Genomic DNA, 27,943 nt, shown 5'->3' with positions numbered 1-27,943 from the left:
AGAGAGAAAGAGAATAAGTTGTTAACCATCATCTTTATCATCATAGATACAGTTCAATTTTAACTTTAATACATAAAGGACATTATATTTTGTATTAACAAGTTGGACAAAACTAAATCTTAGTCCAATTTATATTATTATTCTTTATGATAAACAAAAAAAGATATATAATAGTTATAACTTCAAATTGAGAATAAGTGTTATTTAGGTATATTATACACTTTATTTTTTTTATAAAATATCTACACTCAGATCTTTCTCTCAAGTCTTTAATTATCTTCCTTTCTAAAGAAAGGCATGTTAAATCGATACTCGCATCTCTCGAAGTCTTCTCGAAAGTTTCGAATTGCTTTGTTGGCTCTTTTCCGCGATGCTGATTGATTCTGTTGCTGCGCTAACTTCGTGAGCGGCTGTCATAGCATATTGCGCGCGCGCGCGCGTCTGTGATGTCTAGTAATAGGTGAAAATATATTAATGTTCGATACGCTACGTTCTCTTTTGTATTGTATTAATTTATGCCACAGTGTGCTTGTGCGTTCATCCTTCGGGAACATAAAAAAGCAGGAAATATCCGACAGGATGCGGGCGCATGTTGTCATAAATCGCGCGCCTTATATACTATATGCGAAAGTATTGCGCATTGAATGCAGTCTCGCAGAATTGGACGCTCGCGGAAGTGCCGTTCATTTCTCTTGCATAAACCTCTGCCTACGCTTGTACACCTGCCATCGGAGTAAAATTGGCCGAGCTTTCGATACGAAGCACGTACGCAGTCGATTTAATTCACGAAAAGTAACGGCCATACTTCCGAGCCGTTCTTTACCGTAAAACTGCGCCGCGCCCGCGCTCTCGATTGCATATCCGAAGATATATTCCGGATACTCTATTTTATTACATTCAGCATCAAATATCACGTTTAATATTTTCATTAATTTTCCCCTTTATAAACATTGTCACATCATATTTCTATTTTGTAACAATTTAGTATATTTGTAATTTAATATTTTAATTGTCTATCTTCTTTCATGTATAATTAATCGGCATACGTTCAGTAAATATCCAGTAACAACGATATAATGTAATAAATATTCTGGTTTAATTGGCTTAATAATATTTCTTTGCCTCCAATATTCGCAAATAATTCTTTGATGGCGTTTACAATTGCAGAAAATCTTTGTAATTTGATATTCCTAAAATTGAATCATTCATTAGCCCGTGATGGTATCAATAATGTTCGGTGCCGGCTGACAAACCCCGTAACGGATGTATAAACGTGTAAATTCGCATTGCGACCTGCAAGTAACAAGGCTCACCTCCTCAACCGCTCATTCCATTTCGGCTTCCAACGCTGTGCACTCCCTTTGTAATAGCTATAACGTTCTATAATTAATTTCAACCCTTCCGGGAATCCATTACCACGTGCACTCGGTCTCACAGATATCACGACGGCACAGTAGCTGAAAGCTCTGTCCATTCAGGATAGAGCCCGTTATTGGGCCTATTGACTGTCTCAACGTGAATACGTCGTCTCATTCGGAGAGCAGCGCTCGTCCCGAATAATAGTAATTAGTGCGACGGTCCTAATAGTTGCTCTCTTTCGCACCCTCATTTCGACGACGGTAAGCAGGCGGTTGAGATAAGCGGAAAGGTGCGCTTTATGTTACAATCATTTACATTTTAATATAAATTTGCTAACATAGTCTGAATATCATAAATAAGCTCAGAATTAGCTTTCTATGGATATAATAAATAATGTAGGGTATAAACAAAATTTTGAATCAAAATTTAAAAGTTAAATTTTGAAATGCAGCATTTAGAGAAATACGAGTAAAGATTAAAGAGAGAGAACATACGTATTTTAGATAGAATTTCGAAACTCGATTTTTACGTCACTTTTAAAATTAAAATATCTTTGTTAATTATTATAGAATTTTAATTTTAATTATCAGAATTAATTTTGACCAAAATTAATCACGCAGTCCATATTTTAATTTATTATTTGGCACAAACTGCATTTTTATTCTTGTAATCGCCGGTATTAAATATATGCATTACGTAACAAGGGGATTTGTTCTTTCCTTTATTAAATACATTTATTGATATTTTTTAAATAATTTACTTTACGGAATTAATTCGGTTTTAATCGATATTGTTCAAGCGACAGACTTTCCGCGCTCGATCGTTAAAATCGCAACGGGGCTTAAATGACGAGTGACGCGTATAATCGTCGAAAATCCCCGGGCAGAAGCGACGCCGCCTCTGTAGCTTGCAGCGGCATACGTGGAAGTATTAATCTTGGTATTCCGATACACGCGCGGATAGAGGCGCATTAAGGAAACTTATTGGAAGGAGCAGCCTGTAGCAGACAGTGCGCATTTACCAGCGACCGCAGACTAATACCTACCGATCTACTTAATCCCCGAACCCTTTGGGATGTCAGTGCGCGCGCGGCGGCTGGTAATTAGCAGTCCCATCAACAAACAATGGATACCAATTTACCTAGGATAATGGCGCGGACCACGGCAAGAAAGATTATCCCTTCTATTCAATATATCGGTCTCTGATATTTGCGCGCCAAGTTCGCGTCGTTTCACGATCGCGTCGTAAAATATTCACAGCAGCCGCCAAATGTAGCGCTGGACCATCTCGATGGACCACGAATCGATTGCGGTTGGACCTCGACTTGGAAACTATAACTATACGAGTCTTGTTATTAATCTATTTTCTGTTCTAAAATACTCCGTGTCTGGCTTCACATATTCTATTTTTATATTTTTTTTTCGTAAAATTTCGCGAGTTTCCATGCAACAGGCAGCCACGTCGCTGACCTATAACTGAATCAAATCGAAGGTGAGTTATCCGAGGAAATTGCATTTTCGTTGCGAGAAAGAAACCAAGATAAAGGGGGCAGTGAACACGCGTAAAGAAGATAAGATGATCTTCCACGTTGCCATATTGAATTTCATTTGGGTATCCACTTTCATGTGCGCAGATGACATTCTTTGTCTTCCTGGTCGCGGGAATATTGCATTCTTCCGGAAACCTTTCCTACCTTTCCGGGCGTGGAGGCCTCTCATCCGGTAAAATGAAATTCCTCGTCCAATTTGCTATCCGGTGTGAGTGCAAACGACCTCTATCACTTTCTCGATATAGAAAAAAGAGAGGGACAGAGATCGATGGGAACCGAACGAGATAGAAAGAGAGGGAAGACCGGAAATCGCGGAAGCCAGAAGGCAAAATGTATCGGGAGTCGGGAGACCCGAATGTCATATGTGACACTGGCGATTGCCCGCTCGCCTTTTTTCCCCGTTTTTTCGCAGGCTCGTTTCGACTGCTCTTGCCGCGAAATTCGATATCTCGCGCGCAATAAAATCGAACCTTTTGAGAAGGAGGTCCGTACCTTCGACACGAGTTATTTCCATGGCTTGCACGTCGGATCGAAGAGCGTGGGAGAGCGAACAAACAATAGCGTCGATTTTAAACGTTCCTACGTGCATGCTGCGCCGGTGGACTTTATTTCCAGCGTCTCCTACTCCTTCCGTTCGCTCCTCGTGATCGAAAACAATATGTTAATATCCGGGCGCGTGATTCATCCCGTGATTGACGTCCTTGACCCGTTTCGACGTCGGAAAAATTTGGGTTTACATTTTTTCATATGCACTTTTTAATGTTAACGGCATACAAAGCAAAACAAGAAATCCGACAGTGGTAAAAAAATGCACAAATTTGCAGAGAACAAACTCATTGCGAAGCATTCGCAAAGAGAGAAAAGAAAGATTTTACTTCCTTGTTAAAAATTAATATTTCTCTTGTGAGTGGAAATGTTTCCACAACAAATTAAACTCCCAGTAAATATAATTTAAAAAAACTTTCATTTATTAAACACTACAGTTTTGTTAGAATAGTCAAATTACAGTACATGATGCGCCTGAATCTGAATCACATCTATATAAAATGTCACATTTCACGAAATTGAGGTTTAGATTTTTACGCGCGTGTTTGAGTTTACGGGAAGATTTTACGCAGTCGCATACTTCTGCTCGAATGTCCAGCAGTTACGATCGTGGACGAACTCCTTTCTGCATGCACGCGGTTTACTGTAGATGAAATAATATATAGGGTAAAGTGGTATTATAAAATTCATCCTTTCGTTGAACGACGCGATTCCTAGCGAATTTCAAGCTGCAGAGATTTACAGGGACATTCGTTACATAACAATTGAGATTTTGCAATTCGCGAGGTTGAAATGCAAATGACGTTCAAAGATACTCATTTCGAATGGAAGGACGTTTTTGGTTACAGTGAAATATTTCAACCACGAAACGCCTCCGCACTTGAAAAAAAAAAAACCAACATAATTATTCTACAAGTATTGTCAATACCGTTTCGTCCAACCGAAATGGCAATCGGAACGTCGCACAGTCTCTCGCGTACCTACTCACGCTTTCCAGCTCGACATCCCAGAAAATCCGCTCGAAGTTCTTAACTCTTGCTTCTCTCTTTCTCTCTCTCTCTCTATTTGTCTTTGTCTTTTTCTAACCTCTCTTCGATATATACTTAATACTAAGAAGCTCAGAGAGTGGCGCACTTATTCGAGGAGCACTCAGAGGGCTCATTCCTCCCCTCACCAGTTTCTTTCATTAACGAAGTGTCTTCCTGTTCTTTATTTCCCCGTTTCCACCGACTCGGGAAAAAGCTAAAAAAAAGCTAACCGATGAAAATTTTTCTCTAATTCTTCCCTTTCCTTTTTTTCAGGTAAGTGGTCCGATGCTCTCTTCTCGGAGAACAACGTTTCGCCGATCCCAACTCTATTTTTAATCACCGGCTAGGTTGGAAATGGAGAAAAGAAGGTACAACTTTCGCTCGACTACCTTACACAGTAATAAATTGACTTCATTATTTCATTATTACGATATATCGATATATCGACAATTCAGCAATAACATTAATAATAGTGTTACAACAAAATTAGTAAGTAATAAATGATAAGATTATCTTCCCCGTTGATACTTTTCATACTATAAGAAGAGAAATATACTGTCGTATTTCCTGACTTCATTTACGTGGAATTACTTTACTAGTGTCGCACGTTGATCGATAGCGCAATTATAGACAGGGGGAAACGGAACCGCTACGAGAAACGGTGTTACTTGTTACGTTTTCCCGCGTGCATACGTATAACTACATACATGTGGGCGAGTCTTACGAGAATGACTGTATCCGGAAAGCTGGTCTTCCGATATTCCGGTTAGCTCGGGGTTGACCCTCAGCATTCGCTCTCGCGCGCCTCTCGCTTCTTCGATTTTTTTACTCCGACCCGCATAACATCTGCGCGCGCGACACGATAAATCTACGTGTGTTAGTATAGACCCAGGTAGACGTCGCACGTGACGCAGCACGAGGAGCAAACGTGAGTATCTCTCGGGTGGTTTTGTTCCTCTTTGAAGAGGATCGCTCTCGCATGATGTTTACCCGTAACTATATAATTAGCCGATTGCAAAGACGGAAACTGCTCTTGCGTTGCACGAGAGCTTCAGACTCATTATTCGATAGAGTTATTTTGTCGCGAAAAAATTAATATAAATTTTCATGTTTTAATTATCTAACACGAAAATTAGTATACGATTATTATCTTTTTCTTTAAAATCAGGATCTACGTGGTTGAGAATGTCTGTGTATATTTTTAAAACGTCAAAATGTATAAATCCTGAAACGCTATAAAATGACTGGTTATTTTTAAACGTATATAAGTCTGTCTCAGAATACTGTCTCAGTAATCCTGCTGAAAACACCAAACTCCGAGAATTTGATGGTATTCTAAATCTAAAAATAAATAGATTTATATAAGAAAGCACACTTATTCACTTCATGCGATATAATAGTAACGTATATACTGTGTTCGCACATCGGTCCTTCAACCGCGCGCCATCGTGACAATAGAGCGCAATTGTGCTGAATTACGTCGGATAGAAGAACAGTGGTTTTATTGTGAGTGAAAACCCCACCGTGTCTAATTGTCGATTCATCTACGGATTGCGAAAGCCGTGTTCCGACTTAAATGCCAGACGATTTACAATGACTGCGCGCGCATATAAACCGCTTACATTTACCAGGAAGGAGGTCACATCGTGTGTATCCTTATCGACGACGAGCCTATATCGAGGCTGTTGCACCGCGCGACGTGTTTCCCGCATCTCGGCCAGCTATTATGCGTTTTCTCCCTTCGATTCCATCGGATGCATGCCGCACGTCACAGGTACGACGTGTACGGCGTATACTCGATCGAAGTGTTCTCGGTTGCACGACGCTTTTTCCCGATCTGTGAGTTTCGACTATGAGTATCCTCGCGTTTATTGTCGCCGTGCATTCGAGGAAAGTGCATTCAAAAGGAGGGAAAAATCTCAAAGGAAAATGCAAACAGATTAATTAGAAAACATCTATTATTCGGCTAATTAATATTTGATGAATAATTTTTAATTAATATTATATATATCTATATATATATAAATTGGTAATATGTTTGTCGGTATAATTACAGTAATAAAAATTTTAATTTTGTTTTAAAAACAGATTCTGTTGAAGCTGTAATAATAATATTTTCTGAGGGTGTTACTGCAAATTCTCGCGAGATTTATAATGAGGTACGTAATGTAAAAATACTGTTGTTCTCTTTTGGGGTGTTGTTACATTTATCCCTTCCGCGGGGTCTTCTTTAATTGTGCGAGAATATAAATTATAACTCCCTTAGTTTCAAGCTGTATTCTCATATAATTTTACAGCATATTTTTTTACATGTATATTCCGTTATCTACGAACCGAGAAATTCAGTGGAATAAGGGTCTGAAAGATTAATTCTTAATCTATATATATAAAGGAAGATGTCCTGACTGACTGACTGACTGACTCATCAACGCCCAGCCCAAACCCCTGAACCGAATTTTTACCAAAAGTATATGAAATAGGGGTAGAATTTTCCGGGGAGTGCCACTATGTGTATAGTTTTTTCTTACCGATTTTGTGCAAAACCGGTTTTTCTAATTTGTCTAATTTTTCGGGAAATAATTCACCGAATTTCAAAGAATTGTAGATCAAACAGGGGTAGAATTTTCCGGGGAGTGCTATAAACTGTATAGTTTGTCGTTACCGATTTTTTTGGGAACCGGCATCTTTTTGGAAATTGGTTACGAAATATTTCCAATTTTTTAGGAAATAATTGAGTGAAGCTCAAAGAATTGTATACGACGGAATTGAACTTCAGTAGATAAGAAAGTAGTATTTTTCAATTTACAGCATTTTAGAGAGAGAGAGAGAGAGAGAGAGAGAGAGAGAGAGGGGGGGGGGCACGAATGTGTACGCGCGGATGTGTACGCTCTCCACTTGTCTGTCTCTTTCTATCTCTCTCTCAAGACTTTACGTGCACGCGCCGTGTGTGCCCGCACATAAGTGAATGGAATTTGCCTAGCCGTCTCCCCGCGGAATTTCATTTTCCGACCCATCCACCATCACCAAAGTCCTCACCCGTTTCTCCTCTGCTCCTGCATCCGCACCTCTTTCCCCAGAGACAGCGCGGCGAGATCCTGAGGGCGGTGTTATGTCACAATTTGCAGGCTGACAGTCGCGATTCATCGTGATCCCGAGGACGAATTCGCGTCCCCGCTCTTCTCGGTAAGAGGGTGTAAAAAATGGGCACGTTGAGGGTAAAGGGAAAGAGATGTGACGGCAGCTCAGGAGAGGCACGTACGAAATAAGATGCGCGTCCTGGAGAAGACAGATGACGCGTCTCCGCATTGAGAGGAAATATTTCTGGTCAAGAGTAACGCTCCTTATATAGCGCGCTATTCGCTGCCTTATCATTCTTTACCATCTTCTATCTTGACCGATATAAAAGCAGGAGATAATTAAATGTCCCGCCAGGAAATAAAATCAAATTATTACGAAGCGAAAATGATTGGAAAAGCAATTTATATTTTTTTTGTTTAATTAATATTGAATTATTAAATGTTTATTAAATGAAATAACGGGCGATTCCAAAGATCATAAATCTATAAGCTTTTCCAGCGCGATACATTTTAACGATATATTAGAATACATTTCCGTAAATGTAAATTTCTCCATTTCAACGAAAACCACAATGTTAGAAATGAATTTCTCTACCTTTCTGGACCCACCCGCCTGACTCCACCGAGTTGTCTGAAAGGACGGAGAAATTTCTAACATCTTGCGGTTTTCATTAGAGTGCGGAAATTTGCGGAGACGCGTATACTACACGTTGGAATATTCCAACGGAATCGTTAGACATCTCGGGAAGACATGCGGAGTCTCTCTATTCTGTGCGAGCTACCTTGACTTCGTTAACGACTGTCACGTAGCGCTTATCATCGCCCATAGACCGCGCGATTTAGACTCGCTTGTCACGATATGTTTTTCTCGCGAGAACCTTCTGCAACGGCTACACACGACCTGGCTTTTTGTCGTTCGCTTCCGCAAGGAGAGGTTTCTCCGGCAAAAGCAATTCCCGGACTCGGACTCTACAAATACATAGCTGCATGGAATAGGCGAGACAGTAACGCAAGTAGCCTTTTGGTATCTTGCAAGTGGCAGCTGTGCCCCGTCGGCACAACGTACCGAACAGGTTCACCGATCGAACGAACGAGGAATGTCTTTGTGCGCAGTACACTAAATGTCTCCGCGAACGCTCGCTCGACTTTGCCAATTATTCAGCACTGTTAACAGTTGAGTTTATGGCTTGATCAGACAGCGTACGAAGGCTTTAATTTAGGATTCTCAAAGATATTTTTAAATTTCCAATTAAAAAGATTTTATTAAAAATAATTAAAATTTTTCTATGATATGGTTAGCTTCCGAATAATAAACAAACAAATAATATAATCTTGTTCTTTGCTTCATGATTTTAAAAGTGTGTTTTACGGCGATTTTATTTGAAAATTAACTTAAATAAAATTAATTTTATAATTAATTTTTGGGATATTTATGTCATATCATTGTATCTGATCAGTTTAGTTTAATTATTAATTATTTAAAAAATAATAGACTATCGGAATAAATCGACGTGTTTGACTATCAAAGATTTTTATCCGAAAACCAATACTTCCATATCTACTTAAGTTTGCCAAAAAAGCAGTCGCGGTCGTTTTTATTTTTATATACAAAATAATGGCAAGATATAATGGCCTTCACGAGATCATTAATCTGTTAATGGCAGTCTCGCGGCTCATCCTTGTATCGTCGATCTCTTCTCTCGCGTTTTCCCTTTCCCCGCATAAACACAGGGCGAACAAGAGGCGATGGCCCCTCCCCCGTTTACCCTCCCCAATTTGGATTCGACGTGCGTGACTGAACGGAAACTGCGTAATCTGCGTAATACCCGTAACACACCATTATGTTATTACATCGGGGTGTTACGTGTCCACCCACGCAGTGCCGCCTGCACAGCTATAGAGCGGTGCACATAGCGAACGCTATAACGATGCGCTGCGCGCTGCGCTGTTCGGCGCGGGTGAGAGGCATTAAAAGGCTCTTAACGTGTCTTTAAAGAGGGTTTGAGGGATGTCGAATCCGCGGATATCATTCGGCGTACATTTCAACCATAAATATTAACAGCGAGAGTCGGCTGAAGCTACGAGAGTCGGATGATGCGCCGCTCTCGACGTTTACGTCCCGGGGATTACGACCGAGAGTTTTTGTGACTTTATTTATTTATTTTTTTTTTAATCCATTTCGAAATAACCCTCTATCTCGCGATGATAGGGAAACTCAAGTGATATCAGTTTATAGCGAACTACGTGCATTTGTGAAAAACATTCAAAATCCATGCCCTCTCTTTATGAGAGGGAAAAAATCTGCAGCAGAAGTTAATTATTATCGAGAGACCGTATCATCGCGATACTCAAATTACTCGAATTTTTCTGTTGGTGAAATTGCGGGCTCGGTGTTTCGAATCGACATTATCGAACTGCGGCGCGATTTTATGTGATGAATTCCCAACATCTCTAAGCTTGTAGATATCCCAAATAACTTCCGGTGAATCAATTCCCACGAGATCCGCATAACGCTCCGCGAAGCGTAGCCGCCTGTATTTCCACTGATCGATACCCGCGTAGCGCCTTGTTTTAATGAGTGCTGACGTTTACAGCGGCTGAAACGCGATCGTCCGGCTCTTACGCGCGGTATAATTTCATGGACTGTTTCTCATGTATGTGTACGCGAACACGTCTCTGAATAACCGTGGTGACTATAATATGCTCGGCGGGCATCGAACGGATAGGATGATTTTCTCTTCACGAATGAGAAAGCGTGCGCATAGGGCGAGTGACCGCTATGCACTGGGTGGTTCAGTTTCAATGGTTATAGGTGAAATTATATCCTGTTTGACAAATATTCTCAAAGAAATCTAATTATTGGAAATGAAAGATCTCTCGCGAATTAAAATGTGAAGATCTGAATATACATATTATATTTACATAATACTTGCATGCTCTGATTAATTTGATTGACTCGATAAAAATTTAACTTCAGCTTTGTTTGCTACACGATACATGAACGTTGAGAATTCAAAAGTTTTAATGAAGGTAATCTCTATTGATACTTTTTGCAAATTTAAATCCTTTTAAGAATTATACATTAGATATAATTAAATTTTGCAGATTATTGGCGCATTTCTATCTTCGTTAATAAATTTTTTTTTCAAAATTGAATGTATCTTTTAGCGAAAATTACTGACACCGTGTAAGATCATCACTGTTACGTATACCGCAGGAATACACAGTTAAAAAATTGATCTAGTATGTCTGAGCCACCCTGTGCGTATGTGTGTGTGTAGCGAGCTAACGTCGCCATTATGCAAGTCGGAAAGTTTATGCACCGCGTTGGATTCCCCCGACTAGTCCGGTCTTTCCCCCTTTATAAGCTCACCCGAGCTATACGTATCGCGGCACCAGTATTTTACTATTCTCATCCCATTTTCGTATGTCGCGCTTTCGCTCGGAGCAGCGAATCGCGGTATAACATTAAGAGCGTTGTTTATTGTTACCGCGTGTTACATTGTTCGGGATACAAGACTCTTACGGTGCGCCATGTATATGTACCGCGTGCTATCTATTCGCACCTTATGCATTTGCATGTTAACAACGGCGTGCTTGCAAATTCACAAAAGGTTTTGTGAAATTGCGTGACTTTTATGTAAAATAAATGGAACGCTATTCTTCACTTTCTATCTCGATATGGAGTATATCATTTTGAGAATTCTAATATGAATACGATATCATAATCAGTACATACATATATATCAGTATTAATACCTTTATGAGATAAAATAATTATTAATTTTATTGATATATTCATGCAGTGAAAAATATTACCCTAAAATTAATGTATTTATGCATTAACATTAATTAACGTATTAACATTTAAATTTGAATTTTTTAATTCAAAAAGTGATTAATGTATATTAATTAATTCAACAATCGATTAATGTATATTAATTAATTCAGCATTGCAGATTATTACCATGTTACAAATTATTTTTGGTTACAAATAAATTTATATTCTGCTTTTTATAAGACAGAGTAGAAACATATTATTCGATTTTGCTATAAAGAGGCATTTGATTACTCTTATAACAGTCAAATTGCTGTCAAGTCATTTCTTCTCAATGAGACTCATTATCTGTTACTTATTACACGAATTTTTCTGCGATTTTTTCTTCAATAACTACTTGAGGTATCCTTCTTTGTTTCATTTCAAGAGTTCGCGATCGATAGAAGGTACGCGAGTTGAGGCACCGTATATACGTCCACGACATTCGTTTTGCGCTCAACATTTTCGCACATGAATTAAGGTTTCTCTAGAATTTTCTCGCGGAAGGAAATGAAAATTGCATTTCGCATTAACTCTTTAGGCTGGCAGAATTTTCCATGAAGATTACCAGAGAAAGGGAGAAAGAAAAGATAAAAATTCGATTTCTCGCAACCACGTTACGCATCTGAAAGTCGGATTCTTCTTTCGTATAGTAATAACGTAGCTAGATTAAATTCGCTTCGCGCGTATATTTCAGAGATAATATCGAGAGTCGGCTGCGTCAGCGAAAAAATTAATATATCTAGTCCAGAAATTTATTATAACGCGTGCTGCGTTACTTACATGCATCCTGATGATATTCTTATATTAAAGGAATTTTTAAAATGCTTCGAACTGGCATATCATTAGTGATATAAAACATTTTTGGTTAAAAATAAAAATTTTAAAACAAAAAAAGAAGACGACGGTGCGCCTCGAAGCGTGGTTGGCAGCGAGCATATTTATTTTACTTAAGAAGCGTATTCGTGAGCGTAGAAGACGGCAGGCACTCTTCACTCTCGAGATGCAATTATTCCTAATTATTTCAGCACCTCGGCAAGAAGGAAAGAAAGGGTAAGCTAGAGAGAACTAGAATTAAATTCGCCGTAAGTACTGCCAGTTAAGACGCGTGTGTATGCGTTAAGCTCCGTTCACACTAGCAGGAACATAAATCACCCTTTAACTGCGTACATTATTCACTCCGACTAAAATGTTATTTATGAAAAATGTCTTTCTTTCCATTATCGCAGTAGGTAAAGAATATACCGTGTCAAATGTACGTCGTCGTGTGGTGCTTTCGCAAAAATTTTGAAAAATGTAGAGGTACTAATAAAATATTCGTGCCTCTGAACATTAAAGAAGGACAAGTCAGTTTCGAGCTCCTAAAGAATATTTCTTTAAAACTTCAGGTCTCTGAGCGTCCCGTGGATATTGTGCGGCATGTGGACTGGCCTCGGAAACATGCAGCGGTCATAAATTGTTATCAACCCTCGTGCATTTACGATTCACCTGATGCGAACTGCCGGATCCGGAAATTCGTAAAAGCATCGTGAATTATTCGCGGTCGCGTCTCGCTGCGGGGAGAGGGTAGGCCGGCACAGCAGCCGTCGTCGGTGTGAATATATCCTAACGCGCATCGGTTTTTGCACGGCGCGAAATGCAACGGGTGGCCGCGATCGCTTGTAAATGCACGCCACGTAAAGGGATAGGTTCACTCATTAGGCGGTAACTACGAGTATCCGCTAACCGACTCCGCACCTCGTCGGCAACAACGAACGTGGCGCGGCTAGGAAATTCACGTTGCGAGACGACGTGGCCGGGCACGTCCACAATAGAATTACAACTGTCGGCGATTCGTGCGTACGTCGTCCTCCCTCGGTGTTTATTCTCCGGATACAAAGGGTGAAGAGAGAATGAGAGAGAGAGAGAGGAGAGAGAGAGAGAGAGAGAGAGAGAGAGAGGAGAGAGAGAAAGTCCCAGCCCTGAGTGTATATTACAGTTAGACCGAGCTCGTCAAAGCGATGCTCGTATGGGATCATTATTACGGACGTACACAAAGTATACAGTGCCGAGAGGCGGGAGTGAAAAACCCATCAGGAAAACGATATATAGTGTTGTGATGAAGTCTGGATAATTGTAGCTTGGATATTTGAACGTTAAATAGTAGCACGGTATCGAAGTTCGTTCCGCAAATTAAAGCAGATCGTTCATGTGTGATGCTGTGCCGCGATGATACAATCGGACTATTTGTTATACGAATGTTCATACCAGTCGTAACTGTAGAACTTTAGAAAAATTAAAAAAATCACAGATTATAAAAACGTAATGGAATAAAGAAATAAGAATAGGAAAACTCTTGCGATATATTTTCTTCTTGCTTGACAAAAAGCATTTCTAACATCTGTAATCTAACTCTCTTTTAAGAATTGAATTTATTAGTGAATTAAATCATAATTGACCGTCGCGATGATATTTCTGATATTATGGCACAATATGTGATAATTTTGTATTATATACATTTCAGGTGTTAAAGTCATTTATCGTGACTTATATAAAAGTAGTTTGGAAATATATTAATGGTTTTAAAAGCATATATCGTAATTTTAAGAAAAATCAATTTATATTACAACGTCCTGTACAATATTGGTTAATTATTGATTTATCATAGATCTAGTACCTATATAATGATGGCTGAATAATGCGGTGCAAAAGAAAAAAAAACGTATATCGCAGGGCGATAAAGAACACGATGCAAAAGTTAGGTTATTAGGAGCAGAAAGTTCGGCGGTTGTAAATAAAGATTCATCGCCGGCGTAAATATAGGTAAGTCCGATGCGGAGTTTTCGCGCTAATGAAATCCCGAGATCAGAGGAGGCGGCGCACGTTCTTATCGCCTTTAAGGCGCCGGAAAATTTTGGCCAAACTTTACGACCGAAGTCAGAAGGAGTCGCGACCTCGGCTGTCGTGGAGATGCGTCTAATTGAAAAAGTAGTTTGCGTTGTCGTTAATGAGCGAGAGTTGTCTGTCGTCTTCGTCTCTTCTTGCGACGAACGACGGGAGTTCCATAATGCTGACGTCGGCGAAACGAAACTTTCAATTAAAAACTCAGGAAAGGTATATAATTTCGGAGTAACGATGTGAATCTCACTTGAACTGCTTGATTTCCCTAGGCACTCGACCAACGAGAAGGACGACTAATCAGATTCCATTAAAATTTCATATCGAACGGGGTGCCCGATTTTGACAGGGACGTTAAATTGATAGGATGAAAAAATTGGAAGAATGTGGAATATGTAAAATGACGGCGGCGGTAGAATTCTGATTTTTGAGTTTTAGATTTCCCTGGACAGATCTCGTTAGACATTGCAAAAATTGCGAAAGTATTATTCATTTAATTACTTCCATATGAAAGCATAGCACGAAAACTCTCTTTCTCTTTCTCTCTTTTCCCTTTTCGCTCTTTCCCTCTTCTTTGGTTTCGAAATTTTATACTCTATTGTCCACACGTGAATAAGCGCAGTAAATATATAAAACACCTCGAAAACACCAGCTAAAATTTATGAGTTATTCTCTGCATATTTATGCGTGATAATAAATAAAATGTAAACATGTTTAAAACGGATAAAATAACACGTGAAATTATATATACATATATAAAATTTTATTTATTATATTTTTAATTACATAAAAATGTGAAAATAATAACAAATAATGTAACACGTTTTACAATGTTTGTTTGTTTTATATTTCTACCCTTTCAGTATTTTCGTCGCATTATTCGAAAGGCTAAGCTTTCAGATGAATGAACTTTAAACCGCAATACATCGCCAGAAACAGACAGACGGGGAGATGATAAATCGGTGCTGTAAAAATTTACGAGCGGAGGTACGAATTGAAACGATGAATTGCGCCACCGTATCGAGCGAATGGCCCTGGGAATTCGACCCGTTAGTTCTTATCTAGGCAGGACGCGGCTTCCCCGCAGGATATAGGTCGTAGTGTGTGGAGAATGTTATTGGGCCCTCCCCCACCCCTTCGTCTCTCCCTCTCTCTCTCTCTGCCGACATCTCCGTGTCGGTGGGTCGTCCCTTTATAAAGCCAAGTTGGGATAAGACTCCCTCGGGAGACTCCTGGGTCCAGGGGGATGATGTACTCGCCTCGAAACTGCTGATAGTATCCTGGGAAAAACCGGAGAGGCGTTCGTTCGAAATCTATGTAACCTCGTTCGTTCCTGTTTCTCTTCGTTCTCTTTTTAACTTCCGTTCTCTTTGTTCCTTTTAATCGTTTTTCTCGCAAACTTTCTTCAATTCCTTCTTTTCCGCTTCCTTAATTTTACTTGGATACTTATTCAGATTTACGTTTTGGTGCTATTATGATTATTGCCTATTTCTGTTATTGTTATTGGTTTTATTAGTGCTATACTGAGGGTTAATAGGCCATAGAGAAATCGTTACTGCTAATTGTAATTTGCGGAATTTTTTTTTTTTATCGGAATAAGAAACTAAATTGAAAAAGAAATTATTCTGAAGCGAAATTTCATTTAAAAATTGTGAATATTAGACAAAGAGTCTGAAACGTTTTATTCTATTTAAGATTGTTATCTATAACCTAAGTAGCAGATACTAAATAAAAGTCGTAAAAAGAAGTAACGGAGTTCTAGGGGGTACGTAAATCGATTATCCTTCCGCTTTCTCGCGCTCCCTTCAATTGACTCCGCCGTCTTTTTTCTTTCTCCCTTTCCGGTTCTTGTACACTTCGCAAGAAAGCCAAACTCGCAATATTGGCCTCACTCCGGGAAGAAAGTTTTGGCGCGATAAGACGACAAGTGTTGGATACCGCACGAGAGTATCCTAAAGATTCGGATTCTGATGCGAGGGAATAGTCCATGGGCAAGTGAAACTCGATCTGTATAGTAAAGGAAATACGCAAAAGAAATCTATTTCCATTATTTTTAATATGCGAGAAAATTTCAGCGATACGAAAGTTACTGAATTCATTGTTAATAATGAAATATATTTTGAGATTTAATTATCGTATAACAAGAGAGAAAAAGTAAAATTGAAGGTCTAATTCTTTCATCAGTTTTTAGTGTAGAGAGAAAATATAAACTGTAACTTAAGAGAGTGTGAGAGAGAGAGACTTTAATTAAATTTTAACTTGTTATTAATTTATTAATGTTTTTTATAGCAAGAAATAAGGTACAAATAAAAAGCTTAAATACCGTTAGTAAAGAAATTCACATTTTAATAATTACAATTGATATGGTTTGGTTGCAATTCTTTCTTGTGCAATTTTGTTATTTATTGTAACGTAAAAGATATACATATAAAAACAAAGTGTTTCTTGATTTTTTATCAACATTTTAATTATCTCATTAGTTAAAAATCTAAGATTAATAGGTTTCAGGAGCTTGTATATTTTACGGTAAATATACATACCTATATAACCAATTGCTTTTATTCTAACTCTATTTCTATTTTAATTAAAATTACTGAATCAGATCGCGGAATTGGATATCGCGATGACGTCCTCGATATTACGGTATATAATTTACGCCCGTATAATTCAAACTCTACACCTACAAATTTAATTAATTTAATTAATTTAACCAGTCTCAGAGACATTTATTATTTGTTCATTTTGCATTGTGGTATTCTTTGTTGCAAAACGCTTCTATTTCCCGCTAATCCCCGCTATACAAAATGTTTGTAAGTACGGTTTCTCTGTTCTCGCGCTACTTTTTTCGTCTTTTGTCGCGAGTTAAAAATCGAGCGATAAATCGACATCGAACTTATAAACACAAGATTCGCACTCTTCCACATTCTCACGATTAGCAGTACACCGCCGATCTCCCTTCATCGGTTTATCGGCCGCTTAAAGAGCCAACCGCTACCGGCTCTTATCGCGTCCTTATCGCGACTGCAAGATGCAGTTCCGTTGAGGTACACACCGTTTAACCGGCTGGAATCGAGGCTACTTGGAGAACTGGCTCGACGACACGAACAAATTTTTATTATCTACAACCGTATCGGGGGGGTTTATCGAATTTGTACGAAATTAATGGAGTGATGATCTTAGACGAGCGCTATTAAACGATCGATTAATCCGCGTCTTAATTTCCGTTAGTTGCTTTGCGACGCCAAGAATATTTGTATAATTGTCGGACTGCTAGTTACTCTCTTTCTATTTCTTTCTCTCGGCCGGGCTCGGCAAGCACTTCCAGAGTGGACATTTTATTGCCTCGTATATGTCGGCGATTTGATGCGAGTCACGTGTCTTACCTCTTATTAATTCGAAACATCCTTGCTCTGGGAATGCTGTAATTAATTGCACGGAAGAAGAAGCGTGTATCGTAAACGCGCTTTTAAAAGTCTTTCCCTCATAGAATGAAACTTCTTTTTCAAAAGCGAACAGTGAATGTTTTGATCACATGACGTATATAAGAGTATCCTAATAAGAACAATATGGAATTAATTTCAATGACGGATTACTGGGACTGAATAGAAATCTGAATTACTTTTTTTAACGAAATTTCAAGAAAAATCATTATTCTATGTAGTTCCTTAATGCTGAAGAATGTATAATTTAATGAATGTATAATTAAATCTCAGTTTATTTATATTAAGCAAACTTAAATATAAGTCAGAAGTAAGTGAGGAATAAATTTTATGTCACTCAAAGCTTTACTCGCAAAATGCCGTTTTTTATTGTTTGTTTTTGAAACACTGTTCTGTTTCACGTTTCATGCTTTCACGAAAAAAAAAATCAATCGCATTTTGCACAAAGAACTTGGCATGAAAATTTTATCCATTCTGAACGCCGTATTGAAAATGAAATTTCATACGAGGATGACGAGCGGCCCGGGAGAACTGCGTTCGGCCCTTTGTTTTTACGGGAATTTTGTTTTTTTTTTTTCGCCGGGGGGGTGAAGTGCATTCCAGGAAAAAAAGAACTGGAGAACTCAAAAGTCGACTTTTGCGTGAACTGGCGGCAAATCGACGACCGATTGTGCGAACCGATTCGCGGAGGGTATACAGAATCGATCGATCAGTCAGAGTCAGTCAGTCAGTTTGCCCCAACGATAAGCTTCTGGCACCGCGATTCCCGAAAATTGCGCCTTCGCTCGTTTTCGCTCCCCGAGGCTCTTTATGGAGGCAATGCAATTTACCGACAACGGTCTGGTATACGTTGGTGCGGAAAAAAAAGTACACGCGCGTGTATGTACACGGGGTACGCGTATACCTCGCCTCGGGACGAAGCGACGTTAATTGAATTTTTAGACCCGCGTCATTCGGCGTGACTTTTCATAACGCGTGCCATATATCTGCGGGTCATTCTGCTTTCGCGGTGGCGGTGCGCCGCGCGCAAATCGAAAAAGGGGACAAAGAAAGATGAAGACTTTCTGTGCGTTTTGTTCGACGAACGTCATAGAATTTTGCGAATTTTGTTCGTATATGGATACGCGATTCTTCGGTTAGAAACTTTTCCTATAATACTTATACGATCCGAGAGTTATCGATCGCGGATTATCCGTAAACGCAGCGGCTTTCAGTCGCTGAACGAGCGTGATAAGATGCAAAGAATGAAATTTGAAATGATTAAGTGAAATCGATGTCGCAATTTCTATGATAACTAGCGCAGTGATATATGTCTCTTTGATCATGGAATATGAGATTATCATGGACAATAACTTTCAGGTTGAATTTGGTTATAGAACTAGTTTATAGTTATGTGAAAATGTGTCGGACACAAAGTTGCCGCAGCTCCCGAGCGACCATGTCGCTCATTTCAAAACTTTCAAAATGCAATTTCAAAGTATTGTACATTTCTTTTTATTTTTCTTGCCTTCATTTTTCTTCCAACTTTTTATCTCTTCCTTTATTTCTTTACTAACACTGCAAGTGTGTTGTGTATATATGTATGTGTGTGCGGGCTTTTCTACACTGAACTGATGGAAATTATCTGCGTTATTAATTCTAATGCAGAAAGAAAGATAGTGACTTTCTTTAGTTCTGATCAATAGGCATATTTAGGAGAGCCATAAAAATCTATACGGTGATTTTATTATTATCCATTATACATATACAGGTTACTGTATTTTATACACATGTGTATCACCAACCCCAACTTCGTTAAACCAGTGAAGGAAAAATATAATTTTAACTGTCACCGCACTGAGAGTTAATTGGTCCTGTCATTTGGGATTCCGAAGAATCCAGTACCGCGCGTTCAATGAGCAATGGTATAAATTTAATGAAAACGCCACTGCAAATACATCGAGAATTAATTAGTCCCGTTCTCATCGGCGTGCCTAGAAATCGATGCCCGAGCAAAGCGCTATACGCGCCCCTATCTACGTTCGCGCCAATCTAGTTCCACCTAGAGAGAGCTCCAGATCTACCTCCAGCGTTCCGGTCGATAATTAAATTTCACCTATACCGGGTCTGCCGAATATTAGTCTCGGAGGCATTGCCCGTTGTGCCTCCGGAGAGCCATCACCACGACACTGTGGCGCGCACCACGATCATAAATTCTCGACCGATCGGTATGGAGCGCGCGAGAATGGAGATAATAGATAGGGAGAAGGAAAACGCGGGAGAGAAGTAAAGCCGGGGAGTAAATTCAGGTGAACGCGCGGCGAGAGAAAGAGAGAGGGAAAAAGAAAGGGTTACGCGTAGTATTCTGAAATTATCACCATTTTTTTAATTTGTTTGTTTCTTTTTGTCAAAAGAAGAAAAGGGGAGAAAATATCATCCCGTGTATGTGTGTGTGTGTGTGTGGGATTTTCTCCATTAAAAAATTCTCATATTCTCCATTGCGTACAACTCGGAAACCATTAGACTTTCATGATCTTTGTTAGCATGAAATCTATTCTGCATTGCTCTAAGAATCCGAATATACAAAACGAATGACAATAGCCTCACGACAATACCCTGTACACATAAATTGCAAGGGTGAGATTCCCTTTATGGGGTTTGTTGCGTCACCGTCGTTCGTGTGCATATATAGTCTCGATGGAGGGATGACGTAGCCCAGAGCATTATATAAATCCCCGAAATTATGGAATCTCGCGTACCCGCGGGTTCGCTGCGTTTATCATAAAGCTCTCGTTTCTCCGTGCCGGCGTGTGTGCCTCGCAAGATATCTATATGGCTCTCATTTCGCTAGGCCGTTATTCGTACCCGATATTATGCGTCGCTTCTCAATAAGAGAGATTTCCCCCACCCTTTCCCTCTCTCTCTCTTTCTCTTCTCTCGGCAAAAGTGTACCATGTAATAATAACAGCGACCGCAATATCATGTCCAAGGGTGCAAAGGATAAAATAAACATAGGTTGCTATTTAAAAAAAAAAATGCAATTTTATCCAGTATAAAGAATGTTGAATGTAACTCTGAATATTCAGAGATTCAAGAGAATATTTGTATGTGTATTGGATGCACTTTATTAATTAACTCTGCGCTCTCTTTACATATTATTTATTTTTTCATTACTAGCCTTTTTTCTCTATATTCTTAAGATGGAGCAGTTTTTTTAATATTAAAGAAATTCCATTCTACTTAATAAATAATAAAATGGTTATAAAACTAGAGAGTAACTTTCTCTGATACATAAAATTTAATTAATTTATTAACGAGGAACATGAAGTATTAGCAATAAAGCAATATTTTTGTTGAAAGAAAAGAAGTTCTGACAATCAATGCGTTGGGATAAAATATGAATTAATTTCAACTAGAACTAATCATCATTTTATGTTAAAATATAGTTTACAATTATATGTAACGATAAATATTATTTCCACAATTAAAATGCTACAATATATTAATATGATTTGGGCGTAGCGTTAAATTAATGGCAATGTTTGCTTCTAAAAAATCTGCTTTTTGCAATAAACCATGTTATACACGTATAGCATTACATGCAATTTTATCGCGAGTTGTTTTCCATTAATATCCCATGCCAATTGAACTTCGCTTAACCAACCAATCAAATGATTAACAGCGGGGCGCCGCGCGCCGTTGCAGAGTGCTCGCAGCAGATGCAGCGCGTCGAGATTTACAAAGGGAATATCAAGTCCGCCTGTAATTAGCGTGCCGCGAAATTACAAGCGGTTCCGCGGTGTAGCGAAAATATGATAATAACGGCGCCTGACAGGCCCGCACCGACAGACGAGCTGCCGTCTGCGCGTGAGCGCAAACCCGACCCCAACGCGACTCCGAAAGCAACGCTGATTCACGCGATAATGAACGCGAGCGTAATCCCACGTCGGCTAATGAGCCTCTCCGAAGGTAGTTTCGAGGAACCCAAACGGAAAAACTTCGCTCGAGTTCGAATATCCGCGTCACGATATCAGGTATAGTAATAACCAGGTACACTTCAAATGAAGAAGGGATGTTGTAACATGATCTTCATCATTATTAATATAAACTGTCTCGCTTGATCAGTATTTTTATTGCTCGGAACTATCCATCAAATAGGAATTTTGTACATTTTATTCTCAACTGCTGAAAGCAGTTTATTATCGATCTGCTCCGGTAAAGATATATGCTGGGTATACTAAGCGACAAAAATTGTTCTCGCACATAGATTGAGCGCAACCATTGTACGAACTTCGAAGGCTTCAATTATTTTAACCTGTCACACGCGGCGTTACAACTGGAGCACCCATCCCAGGCATTCGCTATAGGTAACTTCACTCACAAGCGCTCGGAACTCTTTCGAGCGTGACCTGTCACTCGAGTCGAGCCCAGCCCGAATAAGCTCCGGGGTATTACCGGGACTTAGGGTGATGAAGGTGTTAAACTTAGCGCCGAGAAACCCGAGAAGAATGTTCCTCGTTCGATCAGCCTCGACAAGAGATGTTATATGATACGTGCATACTGAATAATATGTTGCGACTTTCTTTTTTTATCTATTTTCAGTGTCTTTGCTTATGAATTATAGAATTCACAGATAATTGTTAACGACAAAAGCCGTGATAAAGAAGTTGCTTATTACATTAAAAATAATCCTGTATTTATTTGAAATTAAAATTAGATTTTTTAACTTAACAACTATATAAATCAATAATTGACTCTAACCATATCCTTACAGCTAATTGTTTCTCTTTGCCAAGAGAAATAAACATCGCGAAACAGTTTGCGATACCGAAAAGAGGGTTTTCAACATCGATGCAACTTGAAATTTTTCGGTCAAATTTTGTCACGAAATTAGTCTCGTAGGTAGCAAACAACGAAGCTATCACGATAGTCCGGTCGTTATTGGCCGCCAGCAACGTCCAGAATCCAATATTGTGTCGTTAAACGAGCAAGCCGGGGATATATATCGTCGTAGGACAATCGGGATTGATGATCCGCAAATGGCTGCATAGTTTCCTACGTCGGTTCATCGCGAGGAATGATGCTCGTTGGGCAGTTACTATGACGGGAAAATCATGATTTGCAGACAGCATACGTTTGCAACGGTGCATCCGAGCCGTATCCGCGGCCCAGTTTAATCGAATTACTACGGGGAAACGATTAATCTCATTCAGTGCGTCACAGAGAGGAGTAGGCAGTACGTCACAGACAGGTATCGTCATGAGGACATGGCCGTTTTATCGTGCCTGTCCTATAATCACACGTAACAAGCTCGGGCGCGTGTACCGCTGCGCCCGCGAAAGTTCGACCCGATGGAATCTAATTTTAAATCGCGATCAAATAGAAACGTATTGACGCGACGATAATAAATCAGGTTAGTCGATTTGGCATCATTACAAAACATGCCTGGATATTTTTTGCACGTTTGGAAGCGTTAATTAATCCGAGCAATACGGACACATTTTCTGTAATTACAGTTATCAACGAAAACGTACAAATATTGAAAAATTATTTTGGCGACTTTGAATAAGCGTTTTATAGAAGTGTACGTCAATCCGGAAGCTTCCCTTTTTATGTAAAATGAATATTCAATAGCGTTATCAATGTACGCGTACTAAAATCATTATTAGTAGAACACCAAAGTTCTCATATAATTATACTATTGCTCATGCAACTCTTCTTAATTAAACGGGAATTCGATACTCTTATTTCTGCGGGGAGCTCGAATCTTTGCCTTAATAACCGGGTAAACCGATAAGAAACTTTTTTAATTAGTCGTATCGATCGTTTGCTCGCGCATATCGACAACCCATTATTACGCGAAGATAATTAAGCTTGAGACGATGCTTTCTTTTTAAGACGTCCTCGCCAACGATTCTATGGTGTGTCGATCTCACGGATACGCAGGATTAAGAATTCTGCGGTATCTATCGGGATACCGGGATTGAATTCTCAAGCCCAGACGTTCGTCTGCGTGTGCCTCCTTTACCGATCAATCCGTCCGTTCCGGAATGAGAGGCGCGTATGTATTTGAGCGTGCGCGTGTGCGAATGTGCGACGTCACGTACGAATGCGAGCGAAGAGGAATCCCTCTTTCTCTCTTTCATTCCCTCTCCCGGATGGTCCTGAACAACTCCGCGAGGCAATCAACGTTCCTTCGTCGTTCTGATCTGGGTCTTATCGGTGATTTCGCACCAGAGAGTCCGATGATTAGTCTAAGAAATTACTTCCTTTTTCTCCATTGCCGTTTTCAGATAAAAGCGTGCAACGAAACTTTAGTATTATTTAGTATCTCCTGTTTAAGTAGAAACATTCAGGAGATTTATTTAAATCTGCACACGTGACAGATCTTATTAATTTTACTACAAGTCCTAGCAGCTGAGAAATATAAATATCGTTCTTGATCTCTTAATTGCTCTATTAAAATATTATATCGAAAAAGGGAAAGAATAAGAAATTATAAGGGATTTAGATAAATTGTCTAGATTTCTTGTTTTATATATCGAGTTAATTCAAATATCTCGAGAAATTAGATGTGATATTGAGTTTCAAAATAATTTTGAAAAGAGAAGGATCAAAGCTGATTCGAGATTGACCAAGGGATAAAATCCGAACTGAGACGTCCGCACGTACTGTCCTTTACGTAGTTTCTTGAAACGAGATACAAAAGCAAAGGGCGTTTAGCTCACAGCTGCATCGTCTCCCCAAAGGATTTTACACCGACGCGACACATGACTCCATTGTTCCTTGATAAATGGAACCAAAGCACGGTAATGCGATCCATCGGGATCGATGGTTACTGCTAGAGAGACAAAGAAAAAGGGAAAGAAAGAGATTTGTTAATCTTTTTGAATGTTTATGAAGTAATATCAATTGGTAACAATATTTTTCATATGACAATATTTTTAATAATCTCTTTAAGCAGTTTTGTGATTTAGGGTTTTAAAATTGTTTAACTTCATTTTTTATTCCGCAGAGCAGTACATATAATAACAGAATGGAATAGATATGAAAGAGAAGCGCTGAGTACACAAAACAGCTCATAAATCACGTGGTTGGTATAATTATATAACTTATGTATAAAAAAATCGTAATAACCTTGAGAAGTATTTGACAGAGATAAACAAAATTCGTGTTTTTGAATCGCGATAGTGTATCAATTCCCTTAATTTCAGCGCGTGAACCCTTTTATCATACGCTGATAAAGATCTAGGATGACCGCATTAAGGCAGTAGTACGATGTAAAAAAAAAAAAAGAGAGATAGAGAAAGAGAGGGTGAGAGAAAGAGACTCCTTTTCGGACGGGAAGTGGCTCGTTATCGCGATCATTACAACCGCCGTCATTACGCGGCATTATATCGTTCGAAGCAAATCGATTTTCTCGACGGGCGTGGTTGACGATCGGCGATCGCGATCTCCTCCGCTCCGGGATGTCGATGCGATGCCGAGCCTAATGGTCTGTGTACATTCGACCGATGAAATTGCTCCGGGTTCCCTTTATATCTCTCTTTGTTCCCTGCTCGACGAGCGAGTGTTTTTCTTGCTCTCTTCCCGCCGTACAAAGAATCATGTCGTCGCTCACGATGCGATGGTACGTCGCCCTTTCACGAACACCTCGCGATATTTCTCGATCCGAAGTAACTCTTACTGATACTGACGGAATGCTTAATCTTAGAAACGTGTAAGGATTCTATAGGATCAAAATTTAATAAAGCGTTTATCTCTTATAGACTCTTAAAGAATAAGAAAATTAATTTAGGTGTATAATTAACATGAATATTATTCTGTCTTACTTGTCGCTTATATATCCATAACTTATATACTTATAAGTATTTTTTATTATTTTCTTACTATAAATTTTTTTTTTTTTTATCGTACGTTATTTTTTTCATCAAAAATGTTTTGATAGGTTTTTGTTTTCCGTTATTTTTCCCCTCGTGGGATTGAATTTCTTCCAATCGATTGGGGAAGCGTTTCGAAAACAAACGTTTGAAGAGTGTGAGTAATTCGAGAAATTACAGTGGCTTTATTACGTTGCTCGTTCGTAATTTCCGTAAGAACATCAGGCCGAAGCGAGTAAATGCTCCATGGGAAAGGGCTCAGTTGGAAAGGTTAACGTCGCAGGGTGATTCAGACTGTTTACCTTGGGTGCTCCGAGCTTCGCGCGTCGCTATTAAGCCACCCTCCTGCCTCTTTCAACGGACGGGGCATCCGTAGAAAACTTTTTCACGATTATTTCATGAAACGTCGCGGACACTTACGCCCCGTTAGTCTATCTGCTTCACAGCTCCGAGTGAAACCGTCCCACCCCTAGGCAGATACCGAGGGGAAGAGAAAAAAGAGACAGCGAGATAAACGGAGAATGCCATTAGTGAAGGTGTTGCGAATTAAGAGGAGTGTGTAAAGCATGACACTTGCTGCTACCGAAAAAGAGGGGTTAATTTTTTTTTAATTATGTGCGACGTTATATACGTAATTTAAAAAAGTGAGTTAGTAAAATCATTACCGAAGAGAATAGTTTATGTAAAATGTATCCCTAAAGATTTTCTGGCAGCCTTATTTATTTTCGACAGCAACGTTATCTTTATCTTGTCACGCAATGTAAATTACACCCGCTAGTAATAGAAGAAGATGGCGGATTTCTCTCGAAATTGAAATCGCTGGCAAGGCAAGGCTGCCGATCCTGGCTCCGATATTGAATTTCGCTTCGACTGCCTTTAACCCGCGTGTGCGTGGAAACTCCAAACCGGAGTGAGTACTTTTTCGAAGACACGCCCGGATAATGTCGCCTGGTTGTTTACGAGTTACGAGGACTCCAGGTGAAAGCCGGTGATAAAGTTGACAGAAATATCGCGACGGGTTCGAGGGCCGATAAAATCTAGGCGCAAATCCAAGACGACGGTCGATCGTGATATAAAGGGACGGAGGAAGGCGGGGAAACTGGGGAGGAAAACTATCGGAGTTTCTTTTGCTTGACGTCTTTGGCAAATTGGAAGCTCTTTCTCGTCGTTTTTTACGTGCGGGATTTTCTAAACGTATTCGGGGCAGCTGAATAATAAATCTAATGCAGAGAGCACGATAATTAAAGACCCAAAAAGAACACAGGATATACGTAGGACATTTCGTTGTCCATATGCTATCGCGCGGCCGCACGTATCTGTAATCCTACGTTTCCTTTTCCTTATAACCAGTCGCCTATTCTCCGTGAGCTATTACACGTCTGTTAAGGGATAAGGCTTATGTGACGTATTAGGGCAGCGCTACCCTCGCAGAGCTCTCCCTTCGTTAAAGATCACTTAAGCGAAAAGGAGATGCTAGAGGTCTTTCGGGAATTGTCCTTCTTTCTTCCTGTCTTTTAATCATATCCTTGCATGATCCCCTCTAGCTATCCGTATCCATCTAACTTGGAAACTTTCGATACACGAGATAGTTCATTATGGCAAGCATATTACGCGCACGTGTTCTAATAATATAATATGATCTACTTGTTCTCGTAGTGCTTTTTTAACGTTGCGTTTATTACGACAAATTATCATGTAATATGCAATGTTATTACCCAATACATTGCTGTAATTACGTTTAAAGTACGGCCGGTTTTATAATTATAAAAATATCTATTTACATATGATGATACATTTACATAATCATTAATTTTACGTGATGTATTTCTGGTAATCGTTTTATTCATTTGCTCGGTATGATTATAGCATGCCGTAACAACAAAGTCCGTTAAAATCTGAAAAGATAGTATACTTAAAGGGTCAGTAAATTGAATTATTATCTTCTATATTATCATGTTAAGTCTGTTAAGTTAGTTAGTCTGTTAAGTCTGTTAAGAAGAAGTAAGTTTTATTACGTCTGTATACATATGCATTTATGGAGAATGCTAAAGACATTCTTCTCCTTTATGAAGTATTCATATCCACATAATAAGAATCGGATGGAAATAAGGTAAAAGTGATTGAACACGTTCATGATATAAATGAGATATACAAGTACCTGGAAAAATATTAATAATAAAGGGATATTTCTACTGTTGGAAATTTATTGAAAACATTTGATAATGAAAATTTGATCAAATATATGTAATCGTAGCTTTCAATATTAAATATATTTTTGATAATTTCAACAAATGTTAAAATTTAGTTAAACAATTTTATTGTAAAGTTTAGTCAAAATTAAACAAAGGATAAAATTTCATTGTTCACTGAAGCTGAATTACTAAACTAAAA

At 39.1% G+C, this 27,943-nt stretch overlaps 1 protein-coding gene and 2 long non-coding RNA genes across 5 annotated transcripts in view; 2 read left to right on the top strand and 1 right to left on the bottom strand.

Moving 5' to 3' along the window:
• The window catches only part of LOC143903425 (uncharacterized), a 38,815-nt gene extending 33,918 nt beyond the window's left edge, over positions 1–4,897 (top strand). Inside the window, exon 4 of the long non-coding RNA XR_013258714.1 lies at positions 4,756–4,897. This is a non-coding gene — a long non-coding RNA (uncharacterized LOC143903425). The remainder of the gene's footprint in view (positions 1–4,755) is intronic.
• Ror (tyrosine-protein kinase transmembrane receptor Ror) overlaps positions 1–27,943 on the top strand; it is a 254,960-nt gene that overhangs the window by 112,756 nt on the left and 114,261 nt on the right. Inside the window, exon 1 of one of the 3 annotated variants that reach the window (XM_077416981.1) lies at positions 4,832–4,850. The exons of the other annotated variants lie outside the window; for them this stretch is intronic. The gene's annotated coding sequence lies outside the window, so the exon portion shown is untranslated. Of the gene's footprint in view, positions 1–4,831; positions 4,851–27,943 lie in introns of those variants that run through there. 3 annotated transcript variants of the gene reach the window in all.
• Positions 1–27,943, bottom strand: part of LOC143903426 (uncharacterized) — a 157,286-nt gene that overhangs the window by 22,294 nt on the left and 107,049 nt on the right. The window lies entirely within an intron of this gene.

Source organism: Temnothorax americanus, unplaced genomic scaffold (assembly GCF_048541705.1).
Source record: "Temnothorax americanus isolate GAGA-0224 unplaced genomic scaffold, ASM4854170v1 Scaffold47, whole genome shotgun sequence".
NCBI lineage: Eukaryota > Metazoa > Arthropoda > Insecta > Hymenoptera > Formicidae > Temnothorax > Temnothorax americanus.
Note: the sequence above shows the minus strand (reverse complement) of the source record. Positions and strands in the feature narration are given on the sequence as shown.